The sequence below is a fragment of the Eptesicus fuscus genome, chromosome 13, assembly GCF_027574615.1.
Source record: "Eptesicus fuscus isolate TK198812 chromosome 13, DD_ASM_mEF_20220401, whole genome shotgun sequence".
NCBI lineage: Eukaryota > Metazoa > Chordata > Mammalia > Chiroptera > Vespertilionidae > Eptesicus > Eptesicus fuscus.
This window is the reverse complement of record NC_072485.1, coordinates 73,121,846-73,141,813: the sequence shown is the minus strand read 5'-3', so window position 1 is coordinate 73,141,813 and position 19,968 is coordinate 73,121,846.

The window sequence follows — 19,968 nt, the reverse complement described above, 5'->3', positions numbered from 1 at the left end:
TCAGGTATTTCACCTCATCTCTCAAGTTAAAGTTAAATAGGATGATATATATAACATATTCATCACTGTGCCTGCCACAGGTAATGCTTACAATAAATATTAGAGTTTTTATCCTTCTAATTTAAATTGTACAATCTCAGGAGCCCTTAGAGCAAATTCTAAACTAGCTGTTTCAGTGATGGAGACTTAGTATTACTTTTCCAAAATTAATTACATAAAAACCTAATATTGGTGAGAAAAAAACTCAAAGGATTCAGCTAAAAGTCCAGGTATGAAGCTTGCTCACCCATCATGCTAGTGAATAAAAAGGAAGAGTAAGCTAGGGGATCTAAATAAAATGATGTAGATCACAATCTTGCTTACTGTCTGCTCCAGCCCCTAATACCCAAGCTCCTCTATCCTCCTACAAACAGAAAATGATGAGTGAACTAAGAGTGGGGGTGTCTGCTTGGCTTAGATAAGTGCTTCAAAGGTGGTGCATTTATCTCCACTAGCTGCCACTCTTGAGACAGAAAAATTACTTTGGTTATCTTTCCAAACCTAGTTTACTTATGACATTTTCCTCCTCTTTCTAAAGTCTTCAAGATAAAAGTACAATGAAAAAGCATCAATCTCTATTCTTCTGATCCAACCAAAGTCAGAAATTCTACAAATCGAACATAGTGTGGACTTTACAGGTCAATGTAAGATTATAAATGTCCTAGGTTTACCAAGTAGCCGCAAACTCCTGGAGTAGATTTTCAGAGTAGGTTGCCACCTGGTTGTCAAAAATTTATATTGTGAATTTGTGAAATTAATTTTATTACATAAAGAAGAAAATGTGGAAGAAAAGAATAACTGAGGGGAAAGCAGATAGTATGAAGGGGGGTTTCAATGTTCTTACTAATGACTATAGGGAGACCACCTAGAGATGCTATTTCTCTCTCTTCATCTCTCTCTCTCTCTCTCTCTCTCTCTCTCTCTCTCTCTCTCTCTCTCTCGCACACACACACACACGCACACACACACACACACACACGCACACACACACACACACACACACTCACACACATTTGGTACTTATTATTTCTACATAACTGGAGACATGAAATTTGCAAAATTCTGATTTAAGAAAGCAATTCAGAAAACATAATAGTCACATAATACATGTGCAACAGTGTCTATTTACCCCAATACTAAATAAAATCAGAAATAATCTCTTCATTTATTTGCTGATTTAACACCCTTTGCAAATGCCTGTTACATGGATAACCCCAGTGGTAATATGCTATGAGGAGTACCAAATGAATGTGACTAAGAGCCTGCTTTTATGTTTCTTGGAACAAATAATGTTGAAAACTACAAATCAGTTTTCGTTGAAGAAAAACATTCTGAAATGATGTTTATATGAGTTTTTCTTTGACTACAGAGAAAAAAGCTCAACATTAAGTTTGTAAGCCTGGAGAAGAGTTTTGTAAATGAGGAGGAGAGATTTGAATGAGCCAGCCTTGGTTAGATATAGGAAAGCAAGTGTGATATTCTATTTCAGATGTGAAGCATATGGAAAAATATAGTCAGAAATGATGCTGAAAATGTTTTCCAACAGACTTTGGAGGAGCCCACCATATTCTGGGGCACTCGAGTTTTGTTCTGCAGATTACAGAGAGTTGCTGAAACTCTGTGGAGAAATAAATGATATGACCCAGGTCTTTTAGTTCTAAATCTTTTATAGGTTCCCAAGGCATTGAGGCACAACACGGAATTATTTGACTGCTGCCATCCAGGAAATGTCATGACTTGATCGCCTTACTGGTTGCTTAGAGTTTTCTTATTTTTTCCCTCCATTACTGGTGTCTTTTTCAATCCTTTTATAAAACTGGATATTTTACTTATTAGCTCCTCTTTTTGCCAGTTCAGAGTTATTGTGGTTTTCTTTTCAAATAACCCCCACCCCAACTAGAAGAGTTTTGCTTTGATTTATTTTACCCATTAGACTTTTAAGCATGCTCCTTTCCATTTAAACTTTTAAACAAAACTTAAATGACAAAAATTATTAGAGTCAAAGGGACTCATTTAGTGGATGCTTTTAAGAAAAGTTTCCTACTTCCTCAACTGTGATGGATTCATTATACACACATCCCTTTCCCTTTGAATGACCTGGTCACTGTTTTGTAATGAGGATTGGCACCATGCTCTCATGATTTATAACCTCTATATAATAAACACTCAACCATTATTCTTGCATTGTCAATTAGGACCGCTTAGACCTATTTTTTTAATACTAAATTCCTGCCCATCTCCTACTAGGCACAATGGAAAAGACCAGGAATTTAAATCAACAATTCTGTATTGCTGAGAGGTGAATACTAAGGGCTGTACCTATGTCTTTACATGATTACAAACTATATTTAAATGCACTCACACAGCAAATGCCAAATATAACTGATACAGTTGTCTGTCCAATTCTACATGATATCAACCTTTTCCTGTGATCCAGGGGCTATGCCATAGATCAAACTGGAATTACTTCTATGGTAAGTTTTTTATTTCCTAATTGTCCCTCTGGCAGTCACAATAAAAAAGGTTTATGCAGCATCTTTACTTTGGTGTTTTGATGGTCTTATTGTCAAATGCTCTCACTGATAAAAATGAGTCAAAGGACTCTCATAAACATGTTAGTACCTGTGTGAAGCATGGCATCACAATTGCAATTTTTGTTGTCATTGTTGTTTTCTGGAGTTATTAGTGCCTCTGAAGCAGACACATGCTTTTATGGAGTCTTAATGCTGACATATATGTAGGAAGAATTAGTAGTTTCTTACTAAGTTTTACAGGGGCTTCAGGCAAAAGGAAATTAATTTATTATGTGATTTAAGAAAGATGCAATATTTACCAAAGCAGTTTCTCATTTATAATCATATCACACCATCAGCAAAACTGCTTGAAATTTTAATGGGCAGCAATATAATTTTATGAACTCTAGCTACCAATACCAAGTAGATCTTGAAAATACATAATTTACTTTTTTCCCCTTCTCTAAGCTTTTTTTTTTCCCCTCCAGATTACGATTTATACAGTAGAGGATTGCATTGTGGCAATATTGTGCATTCTTGACTTCGCTCTTTCTGTAAATCCAGGTTACTCAACATCATTTATCACCCCAAAGTGACCCCATTTTTCATACTAAAAATGACCTTTACATTTCCAAGGTGACTTTCCTTAAACAATCAGTAGAAAATGTTCCCTTATTTCTCACTATTTTTCATTCCTATGCAGTCTTCAGAAAACACACTCAGAGGATTTAGAGCCTAATATAATCCGATAATGACCCAATTAATTGACAAACAGATCTTTAACCTGCTAGGTGGATATCTTTCTAATATATAAAGATGCATTTTGTTTTCTTGCTTAGGCATTTTTTGTTAAGAATGTTATAACTCTACTTACTTATATTATATAATGCCTGCACAGGTGGCAGCTCCATCCTGAGTTTTCATAGGATCCTCAAAGATAATAGGACAAAAGTAAATTTATCAGCATCTTTCTTCCCTTTCTAGAGTTTAAGGAGAGATGTTTCTTAGAATTTTTTAGCATGCCCTGAGTTTTCTTACCTATTTATTTTGTTGTTGTTGTTAGCTTTTCCCCACCCCACCCATGCCTTTCCTTATAGGCTTTTTTCTACTGACACATTTTCCAGTTCACTAAACTTTTTTTTGTGATATAGACTATCAATCACTTAAATTATCAAATTCCAAATTTTTATATTTTATTTTTCAAATCTAGAATTTCCATTTTCTTCTTTAATACAGGTTCCAACTGCCTATTTAAATATATCATTATTTCGTGTTTCTATTCCTCTTCTTTTATGTTTTTAACATATTAAATATAGTTATTTTAAAATTCTTACCTAGTCACCTGTGCATATTTGTTTCTTATATTGATTATTGGTAATGTTCTTTCTCCTTGCCATGTCTAAAAGACAAGAGGCAAAGTGATGCTCTCCACCTACAGAGACTAGTTTGTGGATTGATTTTAAGACTGGGCTAGACTTGTAGTAAGGCTCACCCTACTTCTGGTTCAACTTTATATTTCTTACCTGGATTCCAGGGGTTTTGACTGGGAACCTGGCTGATTCTCTATTTCTTTACCTTGAAAGTCTACAGTAAGTTCATGCCTTCTATTTTCTAGGAGTCTACATCAAGTTCATGCCTTCTGTTTTCACTACATATTTCCAAGTCTAGGAAGTGCTGGAAACTGGTTGTGTATTGGAGGCAGGCCCCTCCCTTGTTGGCCCTTACTTCACAAGCACTTGAGAGACTAAAATATCTATCCCTATGCATTTAAGAAGCTCTCAGCTTGCCTCCTGTGTGCAAACCCATGACTCAGCATAACTGCTTACATCAAGCCAGCTGATCATCTGCGGTCTCCAAGTCTCTATTTTTTTTTTATCCCGTAGGCACCTGGAAAACTGGAGTGACCTTTTTTCCTAGCGAGGCCTCTCAACCTGGGATGAGCCTAATCCTTAACCCACATCCAGAATCAAGAACACACTGGGAAAAATTGCTCTTGTAGTTTGTAAAATTGTCAGTGTCATTTATAATCATAAATCTCTGCAAAATTACACTGACTATGGTAGGAGACACCAAGGAAGGATGATGGTATAGAAACCAAGCATGGGTGTTTCACGAAGTATGAATTTCCATCACCACTGATATGCCAAAGAAAAAATTGTGCTGCTTCATTTTCATTCTTACTTTTCTATTGTTAAATACTATAAAATTGAGTTTAATGAGTCATCAACATCTTTAACTTCATCTTGGGGATATCTGTGATTGGATCCAAAAAAACAGAAGTGTCATAGTTAAACATCATGAGAGGAAGAGAGTTGAGAACTTGAGAGATTTTGACAATGCTAATATACTGATTCAGCCATTAACCTTTGTCCAAATAAGAAAGGTAAATAAAATTTACATATCCTTATTCTATATTTTTCTTATCATCTGGTTAACCTTATGTTCAGATCTATATAGCAGGGGCAAAACACTTTCTATTTAGTGGCTTGTTTTAATAGTTTCATGAAGAATTTTGTGTAACTTTGAAATTATAAACATTAATTATGGGAAACTGTATTTTGTATAAGAATTGCTATATACAATTTTTTTCCTCATTTAAATTTTTAAACCATGTTTGTCTTAAGAGACAAACTTGCTAGCTTCCTTATTACTTATTTTTAATTACTAACTGTGAACTCACTGATAATGTTTAAAATGTACTTAATGAATATAAATGATGCAAAATTCTTTGAGTTGAAAATATATTTAATTTTTTTTCTAGTAAGTTATTCTTAAGATAAAATAAATGTATAATTTTTCAAATTTTAAAACATAATGAAAAGTATCTATCTTCCTAATTTCCTAAGAAAGAGGATCATCTACATACTAGAGACCCAGTGCATGAATTTGTGCACATGTGGGGTCCCTCTGCCTGGTTGGCAATTGGGGCCGAATTGGGGGTCCGGCCGGCCAGAGAAAGGGACTGCGGGAGGTTGGCCCCAACGGCAAGCTAACCAATAGCCGATTCCATGAGGAATTGGGCTCTCTCTTTCCTTCTATCTGGATCTGGGGTACAGGTGAACCAGATTAGGGGCTGTCAGGGCCCCAGCAGCAAGGTCTGGGTTAGTGTGTGTCATAGCTACTGGCTGGTAGTCCAGTTGTTCCAGTCGTTTGGCCATAATGGTCACTTAGGCATATATATATATATATATATATATATATATATATATATTAGCTAAAACTATCTTGAGTTAAATATGTAGATATGAATTACAAAGCTAAAAAGAATATTAATGCGGAGCATTGTTTAATGTCCTTCTATAATATCTAGTAATTGACTAATGGACATATAGATATGTTTTCTCAGTATGAATATTGCATTTTAATCCATGTATTTGTACTGTTTGTGTATGTAATCATTCACAAATTATTTTATTTAAAAAATCAATCCAAAAAAAACTTCCCTAGCCAGTTTGTCTCAGTGGATAGAGTATCTGCCTATGGACTGAAGGGTCCCGGGTCCAATTCCAGTTAAGAGCACATGTCTGGGTTGCAGGCTCGATCCCCAGGAGGGGGTGTGCAGGAGGCAACTGATCAATGATTCTCATCATTGATGTTTCTATCTCCCTCTCCATTCCTCTCTGAAATCAATTAAAAATAACAACAACAAAAACCTCACATGGGAGGTGTTTGTACCACTGAACAATACCACAACAACCATAATAATTACCTTTCTGGTAAATCAATAAAGCATACTGCAATATAAATAAAATCAATGCTCACAAAAGTATAAAGTTGTATCCAATCCACCTATATAAAATATATCATAATCACACAAACTATATTTAAAATCAAATTTCTTGGGACATATTTTATAACCCACCTCCTTCCACATCTATTTATTGAAAAGGTCAAAGTTCAAGGCAAGGGTAACAGCTGGGAAAAGTTGTTATACAATTTGATGTGCTCATATGTTCCTTCCAGTTAGAATCAGAGAATAAAAAAAAAAAAGATATATGTACTACTATATGTAATATTATAAACAATAAAAAGAAAAACTATTAACCTCTGAGATTATCTATTATCATGCTAAACACATGGGAGGAAAGGATTTGCCAAATTGAACACAGTGCTTGCCTTTGAGTACTATTTTGAAGGGGAATGAGATTTCATAAAATTGCATAGAGCAATTTTCAAAATTCTTAAATTCTGTGTTTCTGCAATTTAGGCTCCCTCCACCCATTCCAATTCTTTCACCCCCCCCCCCCTTTGACTTTTAAACTATGGTAAGAGTCATAACCTACTCTTACTGGTTGGAATCCTGAGGAGACCCTTATTGGTGTGTTTTTTAACTGAAGATGATATTCAAAAGAAATTAATTCAATCCTCCAAAGTACTTATCATGAAGTTGTTTATATTCAGGTGAGGTCAGGATGCCTTTATTCTTGAATTCGACCCAGTTGCTGACATTTTATACCATACCTCCAAGACATTGATTGAAATCTGATTTAAATGACTCAAATAACACTAAGCTGGATACTAGGGCCTTGGTCTTCTGTTGATTGAAAGTAAATGTCAAGGTGATAAAAATGAATCAAGTCTGTTTTACTCCATTGAAATGCTGGAAATTCAATAAACCTAAAATTCACAAACAACAGTTGTCCTTACTTTAAGGACACCTGATATTGCCATTTTTATGACTTCACTAGGTTTCCAGGATAGCTTCTGGATTCATATCAGACACCTATAAATATCCCAAGCTTTATAACTCAAAAACAAAACAAAAAAAGGAAGACTGCCAATATTTCAAATAACTTTCCTCTCTTATAAACTTTTTTAGAAGCTCAACTTTTCTGTTAGTTGGAAGTCACAATTATTAATATGAATATTGGGATAATAAACCAAATAATGATATCTAGCTGGTCTTCATAATTATGTGAAAATTATGTTCTATTCCAATCACTCAATTTTTAATGTTTATTTATAAAAACAAAATGGCTGTCAGGTGATTTGTCTTTGTGAAGCATTACTGCCTGGAAAGCTTTTGGGAAGCTTGAAATTTACAGTAAGTCAACTCTAGTCATTCTTTCATTCTTTCAGAATGAATGGCAATTAATCTCAATGTGAATGCACTATGTCAATGTGACAGTCCCTGGTGTCAAGGTGGTATATGAAATTCTCAAAACTGTTTACTTAAATGTGCTCCATTTCATTCAGAAGTGGGAGCACTGAATATGAATCTACCTGATCTATTATTATTTGTTTTCTTTTTTTACTATAATCCAAGAAGTTTAGGTATCCAGAAAAAGAATAAGGCTAGAATCTGTAAATAACTACTTGTGGTTGTAGCTAAAAGAGTAATAAGATCAGACTCTGTACAATATTGAATAGAATCCAAAATAAGTAAATTAAATAAAATATAAGCCTGAGGTTAACTTGTAAAGAGAATAGGAGCAGATAGTTAAACAGTAATATTGAAAATATTGCATGATTGTGTTTGACTACACTTATATACTCCTCATATATTTATGTTTAAATTAGAATTATCAGAACACTCTTTTTAAAAAGAAACATATATGATCATATCCATATCTTGGCATCCTGAAGGATTTATTATTTTGGTCATTCTCATAATTAATCTGGAAGGCAATAGTCAAATGAAAAGGAAGAAATTGTTAGCTACTTCCAAACAGACTTCAGACTCAGATTCCAAAAAATAAGCTCCATTAAAAAAATAAGTGATATAAATCTCCTTGACAGGAAATAGAATGAAGTTGTCATTTAGTAGAGTCTGGACACCTCACCACTATCTCTCCCACACAGAGTTGCCTACAAAATAAAATGAGCAAAGAACTTGTCAATCTTTAGGTCTCACCTAGAGAAAAAAAAAAGTCCTGATAAAAATAAACAGAGAGTATAACTACATAGTGTGAAGACTTTGGCAGGTATGGAATGAGAGAAAAGCCTGCATTTAGGCCTTAGACATCTCATTATAGTTGTTGCCGATCTTAAAGAATGAATTCTATTAAAACCCAAACTGAAAAAAAAAAATATTCAATTGAAGATTATTCCAAACTCAAAATCAGAATGCAAGGTTTGGCAACTGTATTAGTTCAGTAGTCGGCAAACTGCAGCTCGTGAGCCACATGCGGCTCTTTGGCCCCTTGAGTGTGGCTCTTCCACAAAATACCACGTGCGGGCACACACGTACAGTGTGATTGAAACTTCATGGCCCATGCACAGAAGTCGGTTTTCGGCTCTCAAAAAAAATTTCAATCGTTGTACTGTTGATATTTGGCTCTGTTGACTAATGAGTTTGCTGACCACTATATTAGTTTATATGCTTTCTTCAGAAAGAAAAAAAATGTATTCAATTTATATTGTATGCTGTTTTAAATATAGTATATTTCCTTTTACTGGAAATATTTCCATTATATAAAATTAGCACTAAATATTCTGAGCAAGATGGTTATCGTTTTTCAAGCCTGTATCCTATGTTTAGAGGTGTTAACAGCATATTTCTCTAGCTCAATTTTAAAGTCTTTCTAAGAGCTGAGACTATACCTTTAAGTCTTTGTATTCCCTATGGTGCAATGCAGGTAACAATTCACCACTCAATAAGAGATAGTTGACATAATGCATAAACAGGCAGCAAATGGAGGCTCTTCTAGATGACCTCTTTCAGCACATCTTCAAAATATCCATGTCTCATACATCTTCCTCCTGCTATCCTAATATATAAAAACCCAGGGTCTATAACATCTAAAACGACTGCAGCCATGGCAGCCCAGCACTGTGTGCCCGCCGCTGTGGGTGCCACGACCCAGCACTGACTGCCAAGGGGGCTGCGAATCAGCCCCAAAGAGAAGCCTGGACAGAGAAGCAGGGTATGATCCTTAGCCTCCATGGCAGCTGTTAATCAGCCCTTGCCTCTCTCTTTTCTTGGGGCCTTGCCAGCAGCCACGCCTCTCTTTCTCTTGGGCCTCCAGTGGGGCTGCTGATCAGCCCTGCCTCTCTGATCAGGCCCGTTGATAGGCCCAGAGATGCTGACTGGCATAGAAACTGACCAATCAGAACCAAATTTGGGTGAAGTGTGAGGAGCCAATGGCTGCCTAGGAGGCAGAGCTTTAGATGCTGACACATAAAAACCCACCAATCAGAACCAAATCTGGGTGAAGTGTGAGGAGCCAGTGGCTGCCTAGGAGGCGGAGCTTTTGACGCTGACTGGCATAGAAACCGAACAATCAGAACCTAATTTGGTTGAACTGCAAAGGCAGAACCTAAGGTGGGGGCTGAGGAGGGGTTTTAAGGGCAATAGCTGTTTGGTGTAAGGTGTAAGAATGTGGTTCAATTTTGTAATGACCAGTTTGGCAGTATAGTGCATGTGGCTGGCTATCAGTCCAGATATAGGGATTATGTATTTTTGTCTGTCAAGAGCATATCCTCCTGATGAAAAAGCTCCCCGCCCCCATTTAAGCAATCCTATCCTATATAATCTAGCTATACTACTAAAAGGGTAATATGCTAATTAGACCGGGTCAACTGGCCATCTTCAGGACGTCCGACATCCTTCCGAAAAAAGCCATGGTGGTGGGGGCCAAAGCAGAGGTCATTAGGGGTGATCAGGCCATGAGGGGAGGGCAGTTGGTGGCGAGATCAGGCCAGCAGGGGAGGGCAGTTGGGAGCAACAAGGATGGCAGTGGAGGGCAGTTGGGGGTGATCAGGCAGGCAGGCAAAGGCAGTTAGGGGCAATCAGGCAGGCAGACAGGCAGGCAGGCAGGCAGCAGCAGTTAGGGGTGATCAGGCAAGCAGGCAGGTGAGCAGATAGGAGCCAGCGGACCCAGATTGTGAGAGGGATGTTCGACTTCCAGTCAGACATCCCCAAGGGGTCCCTGATTGGAGAAGGTGCAGGCTGGGCTGAGGGAACCACCCCATGCATAAATTTCATGCACCATGCCTCTAGTATTTTAATATTTCAGCCTCTTTTTCATGGTTTCTCTGTAGCAATTGCTCCTCTGATCAGCTGAATAAAGGAAGTACTCCTCAGGCTCTGTTTTTCCCCACACAATATACCTAATGGCACAACTTTCTCTTCTTTGTCTCATGTTAATGATGTTTGTCCTCTAATTTGTAAAGCCACCTTCAGGAATTCCTAATAATTGGCACCTAGGATAGAGTTGTGAATGCTATTAGCATATATCTTTATTTTTTTTCCTAAAGATTCCCTCATCTATAGCTTTGCTGATGTCATTCTACACGGTGTTGAGAGGGAACTGAACTAACCAGGAACCAAAAGACCTAAATTTAATCCTTTGGGCATGTCTTAGAAAAATTCTATTGATATATTTAGATCACAGTTTGCTCATTACAGTTTACAGTTGAAAAACACAGGGGTGCAGTTAAAAATTCATGTATAACTTTTGACTTCTCCAAAACTCTACTACTGTTGACTGGAAAATTACCAATGAAAAACAGTCAATTAACACATATTTTGCATGTTATATGTATTTATTACTGCATTCTCATAACAGATTAATATAGAAAAAAGGAAATGTTATTAAGAAAGTTATAAGGAAAAGGAAATATATTTACACTCCTATACATATTTATTTTAAGAAATCCACATGTAAATGGACCTGCGCAATTTAAACGCAAGTTGTTCAAGGGTCAACTGTATTAGCATAAGTGAACTCAGGTAAATTTAGGCCAGTTGCATAATGTTCAATTGTATTTCTCTGGGAGGATCATCTACTTATCATAAGTATCCTATATAGTAGAATAGAGAAAAGAAAATGGTTAGGAACAAATTTACATGAAAATTCAATCTCTTTGTGTTCTCTTTGGTACATAATTGAATGTTTCTGAATCTCAGTAGTTCTCATTCGGAAAATGAAAACACTAGTAATTACCTTACATTCTTTTTATGTGTTTTATATGATAGACTATAGATAAAAATTATTAATTCCCTTCTCCCATTATTCAAGGCACAATTCACATTGCATACCCTCTTGAATGTTTTAATGCTTTCTTTTATTTCAAGGCACAGACTATACTAGGCAGTCAATTTTTTTAAACATGAGTCATTATCTAGAAATGAATTTTCTTTATTCCCAATAAGTAATAATCACTATTTAATAATGATTGTAGTATTGATATCTGGCCAGTGTCGCTCAGTGGTTGAGTGTTGACTGACGAACCAGGAGGTCACGGTTTGATTCCGGTCAGGGCACATGCCTGGATTCTGGACTGGATCCCCAATGTGGAGCATACAGGTGGTAACCAATCAATGATTCTTTCTCATCATTGATGTTTCTCTCTCGCCCTCTCCCTTCCTCTCTGAAATTAATACAAATATATTTTAAATAATAATAATGTTTGTAGTATTGAGTTAAAGTTGATGTCATAATACATTTTGAGAATAAATAGTGTCATTTATGTTGTGTTTAAGATCAATAAAATAATTTTGCATAGTGGCAGTATCATAGCCAATGAGAGGGATTATTGGTAATTGAAAAAAAAGATTAATAAAAATGTCATAACGTTGTCATACATAATAAAAACTGGTGAAATAAGTGAGTGAAAACAGTATTGAATATAAATCCATTGCATTGAATCAAGGAGTTAGGGATGGATGAACAAGTGTCTGGTTCTGATCTTGAGGAGGAAGCTGCAAATGCCCAACTCTGCACTAGCAAGTTACTCCATTCTGATGAAAATATGAGTCATTGTGTAGACTGTGCTGTCAGTTCAGACACCCTAAACAATAGAACTTAGCAATAGGAAGAAAATTATAATCAAAGCCGTTCTGAAGAATGAGCAATTAAATAAAAGAACATAGGACATTGAAATAAAGTTCCAGGCCCTCTGAAAGACTTCGCTGAACTTTGAATTTTGGCTTTTGATCACTCCTACTTTATCTATACTAATAAAAGGGTAATATGATAATTAGACCGGGAAACCTTCCTGGAGACCTTCCGGACATCCTTCCAGACAAAGCCCTGGTGGCAGGGCTGAGGCAGAGGCAGTTAGGGGTGATCAGGCCAGGAGGGGAGGACAGTTGGGGGTGATCAGGCCAGCTGGGGGGGGGGGGTCTGTTGGGGGCAATCAAGCTGGTGGGGGGCAGTTGAGGGCGAGCAGGCCAGTGGGTGGGGGGCAGTTGGGGGCAAACAGGCTGGCAGGGGCAGGCAGTTGGGGGAAGTTGGGGGCGAGCAGGCTGGCAGGCAGAGTGGTTAGGGGCAATCAGGCAGGCAGGCAGGCAGGTGAGCGGTTAGGAGCCAGCGGTCCTGAATTGCGAGATGGATGTCTCTGTGGGATCGGGCCTAAACTAGCAGTTGGACATCCCCCGAGGGGTCCCAGATTGGAGAAGGTGCAGGCCTTGCTGAGGGACACCACCCCTCCCCCCCAGTGCACAAATTTTGTGCATCGGGCCACAAGTACTTATATAAGCAAGGCTAAATGCAAACTATAAAATTTAGAGTGATAGTCCAGAAATAAGTTTGTTCATGGTCAGTTCTGTGGTGTGCATTTAGCTAAGCATTGATATTTGGAGCTATTGAGTCTTACACATCTCTGAAGAGATGTATTATGCTCATTACTGAGGGATCATTAAAACAAAACTTTGCTTTGTGCTTTTAATTGTGCCTGGTGTTGACATTTAAGTGTATAATAGTTTTATTTTCAATTGAAGATTTTATTCTTTCTTGCCAAGAAATAATCCTTAAACTGCAGTGTAAACTACAGAGTTACCATCTACTGCAACAATCAAACCATGTTTTAGAAATCACTCAGTCATTACACTGGTTCAACAAGTATGGGTGCAGATGTGCTATAACATTTCTATTTGTAAAATCAAAATTCCAATTTTAACATTTCCCAATCCAATGATTATTACACAAAAAACATAACTCACACTCTATAGTGCACTAAAGCATGCCATTTGACAGTTTGTTTTTAAGGGTTGAAGAGGAATGACGATTTTAATATTGTGGCCATTAATCTGATCATATTATATACTCTCATATTTATTCCTCTACTGTCAATCAGAATTTCAGGAAGGTATAAGCTTTTCATCAATAAAACACAGGAAGGTAATCTAGTTGTGAATGCAGGTTAGGTGAACTTAATCCAACAAAGAGATCCACAGCTGTTCTAAGTGTCAACACTAGAGAAGTTCAAGGGGCCTTTAGACGAGCCAGCTTAGAAGTCAAAGACACAGTTGCTGCCTCTGGAAACACATTGGAACGATCTCCATCTGGGGCCTTCCATGTGCCAAGTTTTTCTCATAAGTGGTCACAGCAGTTAGCTTCTTTGCTCCAGATGAGAGAGAAAAGCACCAAAGGGAACTATTCTCCACCCTGCAATCAACAAGAAAATGCTGCTCCAAGTGAAATTGTAATGATATATACAGTGATGTGTTAATGAGCTCTGAAAATGTTTGGTTGATAAAAGTGTCTGGATTGACTAAAACAACCATATCTGAAAATGCAATACACGTTATAAACTACAATTTTCTGGGTGCCAGAGTATATGTGCCTATATGAGTGCATTTGTGTTGAAATTGTCTGAACATCACATAGATATTCCTGTGTGCTTATACATTTAGTTTGTTTAAATGTTTCTATCTGAATTAAGAAATAGCTTTATGGTGATTGCCAGAGGGAAGGGGGTAGGAAGAGGTAGAAGAGGGTAAAAGGGAGATAAATGGTGATGGAAAGGGACCTGACTTGGTGTAGTGAACACACAATACAATATACAATAGAATTGTATACGTGAAACCTATATAATTTTATTAACCAATGTCACCCCAATAAATTCAATAAAAATAAATAGCTTTAAAATATTACCAGTTTATTGTAATTATCTGAGGAAAGCAGTATAACTTCCAGCAAATTTTAGAGAGGACTGTCAAATCCAAGTACAAACACCTTTAAAAATTAAAATTTGTTGGAAATGCTTTTCTTTTATTGCAGATCTATTTACCAACCCTGGTTGTAATGACCTGCTGGGCTCCCTGCCCACAAACCATTAGTTCCCATAGCTGTAAATTAACATGGACCAGGTTCTTGACTTAAAAAAAAATCCTGGTAAGTAGTTAGAAGGATTTAGTATAAGAACTCTAAAAAATGCAAGAATATAACTTGCATCAGTTCCCTATATGGATCTGCATATTTTTTGAGAAACTAGATTGCTTGTATATTTGTTGTGTGCTAGTTTTTTCTCTCAATCTCATTCCTGCCCCAATAATGACATTAACTCTAACACCGTATTTCCTTTTCCAGTATCTCAGTTCTTCCAGAATTAGGTTGCTGCCAAAGTTGTGGGATGAAAGTTCCCAATTGCAAAGTTTAACCACAAAGTTTTTATGACATTGCCAGTTTTTGTTCTGTTTCTAAGAGCCTGGCTCAGGCTTAAGTTCTTAATGCATCAACGATCGTATGCCTTTGTTAACAATAAAAGACAATGCATTTGTTTTGTTTTAGTTTATTATTAATTAGAGGCCTGGTGCATGAAATTCATGCACTGGGGGGTGGGGGGGTGGGCAGGTGAGTGTCCCTCAGCCCAGCCTGCACCCTCTCCAATCTAGGACCCTTCAGGGGATGTCTGACTGCCAGCAGTTGGACATCCCTCTCACAATCCAGGACTACTGGCTCCTAACTGCTTGCCTGCCTGCCTGCCTGCCTGCCTGATTGCCCCTAACTGCTTCTGCTTGCCAGCCTGATCACCCCCTAACTGCTCCCCTGCCAGCCTGATTAACACCTAACTGCTCCCCTGCTGGCCAGATCGCCCCCAACTGCCCTCCCCTGCCGGCCTGATCTCACACCCATCTGCCCTCCCCTGCCAGCCTGATCTCACCCCTAATTGCCCTCCCCTGCTGGCCTGATATCTCCCCCAACTGCCCTCCCCCTGCAGGCCTGGTCCCCCCCAACTGCCCTCCCCTGCCAGCCTGATTGCTCCTAAATACCCTCCCATGCTGACCTGATCTCACCCCCAACTACCCTCCTCTGCTGGCCAATTTGGTTCTGATTGGTCAGTTTCTATGCCAGTCATCATCAAAAGCTCCACCTCCTAGGCAGCCATTGGCTCCTCACAGTTCACCCAGATTTGGTTCTGATTGGTCGGTTTCTATGTCAGTCAGTGTCAAAAGCTCCACCTCCTAGGCAGCCATTGGCTCCTTACACTTCACCCAGATTTGGTTCTGATTGGTTGGTTTCTATGCCAGTCAGTGTCTCTGGGCCTATCAACAGGGCCCAATCAGGAAGGCGGGGCTGATCAGCAGCCCTGGTGGAGGCCTGGAGAAAAATGGAGGTGCGAATGCTGCCCCAGCCTGGAGAGAAAGAGAGAGGCAAGTTCTGATCAACAGCTGCCACAGAGGCTATGGATCAGGCCCTGCTTCTCTCTTCAGGCCTCTCTCTGGGCCTGATTTGCAGCCCCCTCAGCAGTCAGTGCTGGGTCACCAGGCCTGCTGCTGTAGCAACCCAGTGCTGATTGCAGGACTGACTTCTGGTTGGTTGGGCCTCCGGTCATGATGGACCCAGGGTTTTTGTATATTAGGATAATCTATTAATTGGCCAAGTGTGCAAATGACTTGATTTGAATATATATTACATTGACCTCAATATGGTTTCTCATGAATATACTTTTTAAGTGGATAAAACATGTGCAATTAGCATATGCAATGATCTTTATAGTTATTATTTTATTTTTATTTTTTATCCTCACCCGAGGATATTTTCCCATTGATATTTTTAGAGAGAGTGGAGGAGAGAAGGAAAGACAGAGAGAAATATTGATGTGAGGGAAACACAATAATTGGTTTTCATATTTTAAAACACTTTGTATTAATTTTGTTTACATCAATATATTCCATCTCAATATAAAATGATTCTTATAAAGATTGTATATAATAGTGTGTCTAGTTTAAATTAAATAGAATTGTTCTGCTTAAAATTGCTTTAATTAATTTATTTGGCCTATTCTTAATTTATTTTACTTAAATATTTTAATAATAAGAAAATGTTATTTTTATGGCATTGTCAGTTCTTGTCTAAATTAAATTTTATTTGATTAAATATCCCTTTTCTCATCCTGTTCAGATTAAATTGACTTCATCTAGTTTGATTTCTATTTACTTAGTGCTTTGGTTTTGATACAATATGGGAATGGAGAATGAGAAAAGAGTTTTAGAAAAAAATGTATTAAGTGAAACCAGAATATAATGGAAAAATGCAGTTTAAATGTGGCATCTTCTTAAATAAATTTAATTAAACTGATAATTTAGACCAGTCTATTGGAATTTATTTAGTCCACATTTTGCATTTGTCTGTCTAAGAGACAAAATACTTTATAAGCAATGATACATTTTCTTTTCCCCATTTTTCATGTTTAACTACTCCTATACACTGTGGCCTTATGTAAGTAGGTCTTAGCTCTTTTTCTTCCTGCGCATTCCAAAATAACAAAGACATTATGTTGAAATTCTCTATCCAATAGCTAACTGGCAGCTGTTTTTAACCTAGTTAACTGTGAGTGTCATTTTCTTTTTATTCACATTTTATTGTGATATTTGAGGTGACATTGTATAAGTTACAGGTGTACAACCCAATGATTTCACATATATATCCTATATAATAAAAGGCTAATATGAAAATTGTCCCCTTGACCAGGAGTTCAACTGGAAGTTCAACCGGGGGTCATGGCCAACCCGCCAACTGCCTGCAGCCCCTCCTCCCGGCCAACCCTTCACCCACCTCTGCCAGGCTGGATACTACCCATGCACTAATTCGTGCACTGGGCCTCTAGTATATTATAAAATAATTACTACACTAAGGTTAGTGAACATTCATCACCTCACATAGTATAGTTACTAGTACATAGTTTTTCTTGTGATGAGAAACTTTTAGCATCTACTCTTATAGCAATTTTCAAATACACAATACAGCATTTTTAACTAAAGTAGCCATGATGTACATTACATCTCCATGACTTAACCTTTATTTTATAACTGGAAGATGTATCTTTTGATCAGCTTAACCCATTTTCCCCACTTCGAATCCCCCACCTCTTACACTTGTAGCTATCAAACTGTTCTGTTTCTCTGAGTATTTTTTCTTCTTTTAGATTCCACATGTAAGTGAGATCATACAGTATGTTTTTCTTTCTCTGACTTGTTTCATATCATAATGCCTTAAAGATTAATCTATTAATCTGTTGCAAATGGCAGAACTTAATTCTTAATTATGGGTGGATAATACTCTCTTAAGTGTGTGTATGTATATACAGTATATTGTATGTATAGATATATCTATATCTCACATTTCTATCTGTTTATTTATTGATGGACTATTGGATAATCAAGGTATATCACCTTTATGGTGAACAATTTTACATATTACACTTGTATTGAAAGAAACATGAAGAGCTGTAAGCCAGAATACAAAATCTGCATTAACTTAAAAGAGCATGAGTTTTTAAAGGAAATTGCTTGCTTGCTTCAGATTATAGCTCCTGACTGTTCCTGTGAAGCAAGTTTTTCTTAGCAGAAAATTTTAACAACTCCTTGAGTGAGATATGTTGGATAGTTTGATGTGCTGGGGCAGGATTTGGGTGAAGTATCTTTTATGATAGCTGTTTTGTTTGGTAAAGCACGTTTTGATCTTGTAGAAAAATCTAACAGCTAGAATAGTCCGTGATATCTGTTCCTTTTGTTGCCATCTTTTGTGAAGTTGAAGAAGTTACTCAACATCTATAAATCTTAGACTCTCCTCATTTATAAAAAAGGACAGGAGTGTTTGCTATCTGTGAAATTAATCGTAAGTCGCTTTTGAAAATTTCACACATGCCTAATTACAATAACCAGCAAAACACCATTAATAATAAGCACATTTTATGAGATCACAAATAGTTTCTCATTGCCAGTGGGTATCATTTGTGTTCACTGATTAATGTATTGAATAAACCTTTTTATTAATGAGAACAAAGAGAACAAACACCACATTAGGAAAGATGTTTCACACAATGTGGCTATATCAGAACATGGGTCAAATGGGCCACATTAGAAAGGATCTGTAGATCCAGTATTACCCTGGTGACCTTAAAAATTTGCTTCTTTCATGCCTCACAGGCAACCTATTTACCATTAAAGGACTCACCAGAAATTAATCATGAAACTGACATACTAAGACCAAATCTGGTTTCTGTTCCTTGTTCAGGACACATTTTTATTTAGGTATCAAAGCATGCTTGCTAAGATTACTTCTGCTGTACTATTTAGAATCTTCCAGGTCAAATATAATATTTGACAAGCAGATGCAAATCAAAATATTTAGGGTCCCACTGTGGCAGAACTTTGATTGCCTTCAGAATAAAATAAAGAACTAATAGAACTGAGGGAAACCTTAGAGCATATCCAGTCAGGTCCACGTTACATGGTTGGTACACAAATATACTATGGAAAACATTTTTGATATTTGCTCGGACCCTTGAAAAATCTCCAAAAGAGAGAAATATATTCTTTTATTCTTTTTTATTTTTCAGTTACCATTTATATTTAATATTATTTTGTATTAATTTCAGGCATGCTCATAGTGGTTAAATAATGAAATACTTTACAAAGAGATCCCCTCAATATTTCAAGTACCCACCTGGCACCTTACATAGTTATCAAAATATTATTGACTATATTCCCTGTGCTGTTCCGAACATTCCTGGAACTATTTTGTGACCACCAATTCATGTTCTTAATCCTTTCACCCCCCACCCCTTGGCCCAGAATTACAGTGTAATTAAAGAAATCGAATTCAGTGATAAAACACTTTCTAAACTCGTGTCATACTTCAACACTCTGATAAAGATATATCACATATTTATTTCACCCGCCTTGAAATTATCTTTTTTTTTCTCCTTATTTTTTTTCTAACCCAGCTTCTCTTATATGCCATTGCTACTCTTTTGGAACTCTGTTTACAACACTCTTTATTAAGATGATTTCGTAGCCTTACCGAAAAACACTCTTTGACCCTTTTCTTATGTTCCTGACTCAACATAAGAAAACCTAAGGACTGACCTAGCAGAAGCTGAATCAACTTTGTTATGAGGGAGGGCAAGAAATGTATTGGAACAGAGGTGTTTCAGTCTCTACCTAGCTGAAAAATGGCAGAAAAGTCGCAGAACATTAACATGCTATTGTTGTTCAATGTTTGTACATCAGTTGATCTTGTATATGTACAAGCCTCTCTCTATATGTATGTGTGTGTGTGTGTGTGTGTATGTATCATATATGTGTATAGTCCTTTTGTTTGTGTGTGTTTATATATTTTCCTCAGTTTACTGGGCCATATTTTTCTTTCTGACTGAAAGTTAAAATTATTTTATGTGCCATCAAAATGATTTTGATATTGTTACCCCAGATACAATGCCTAAGGGAACTAAACAATTAACT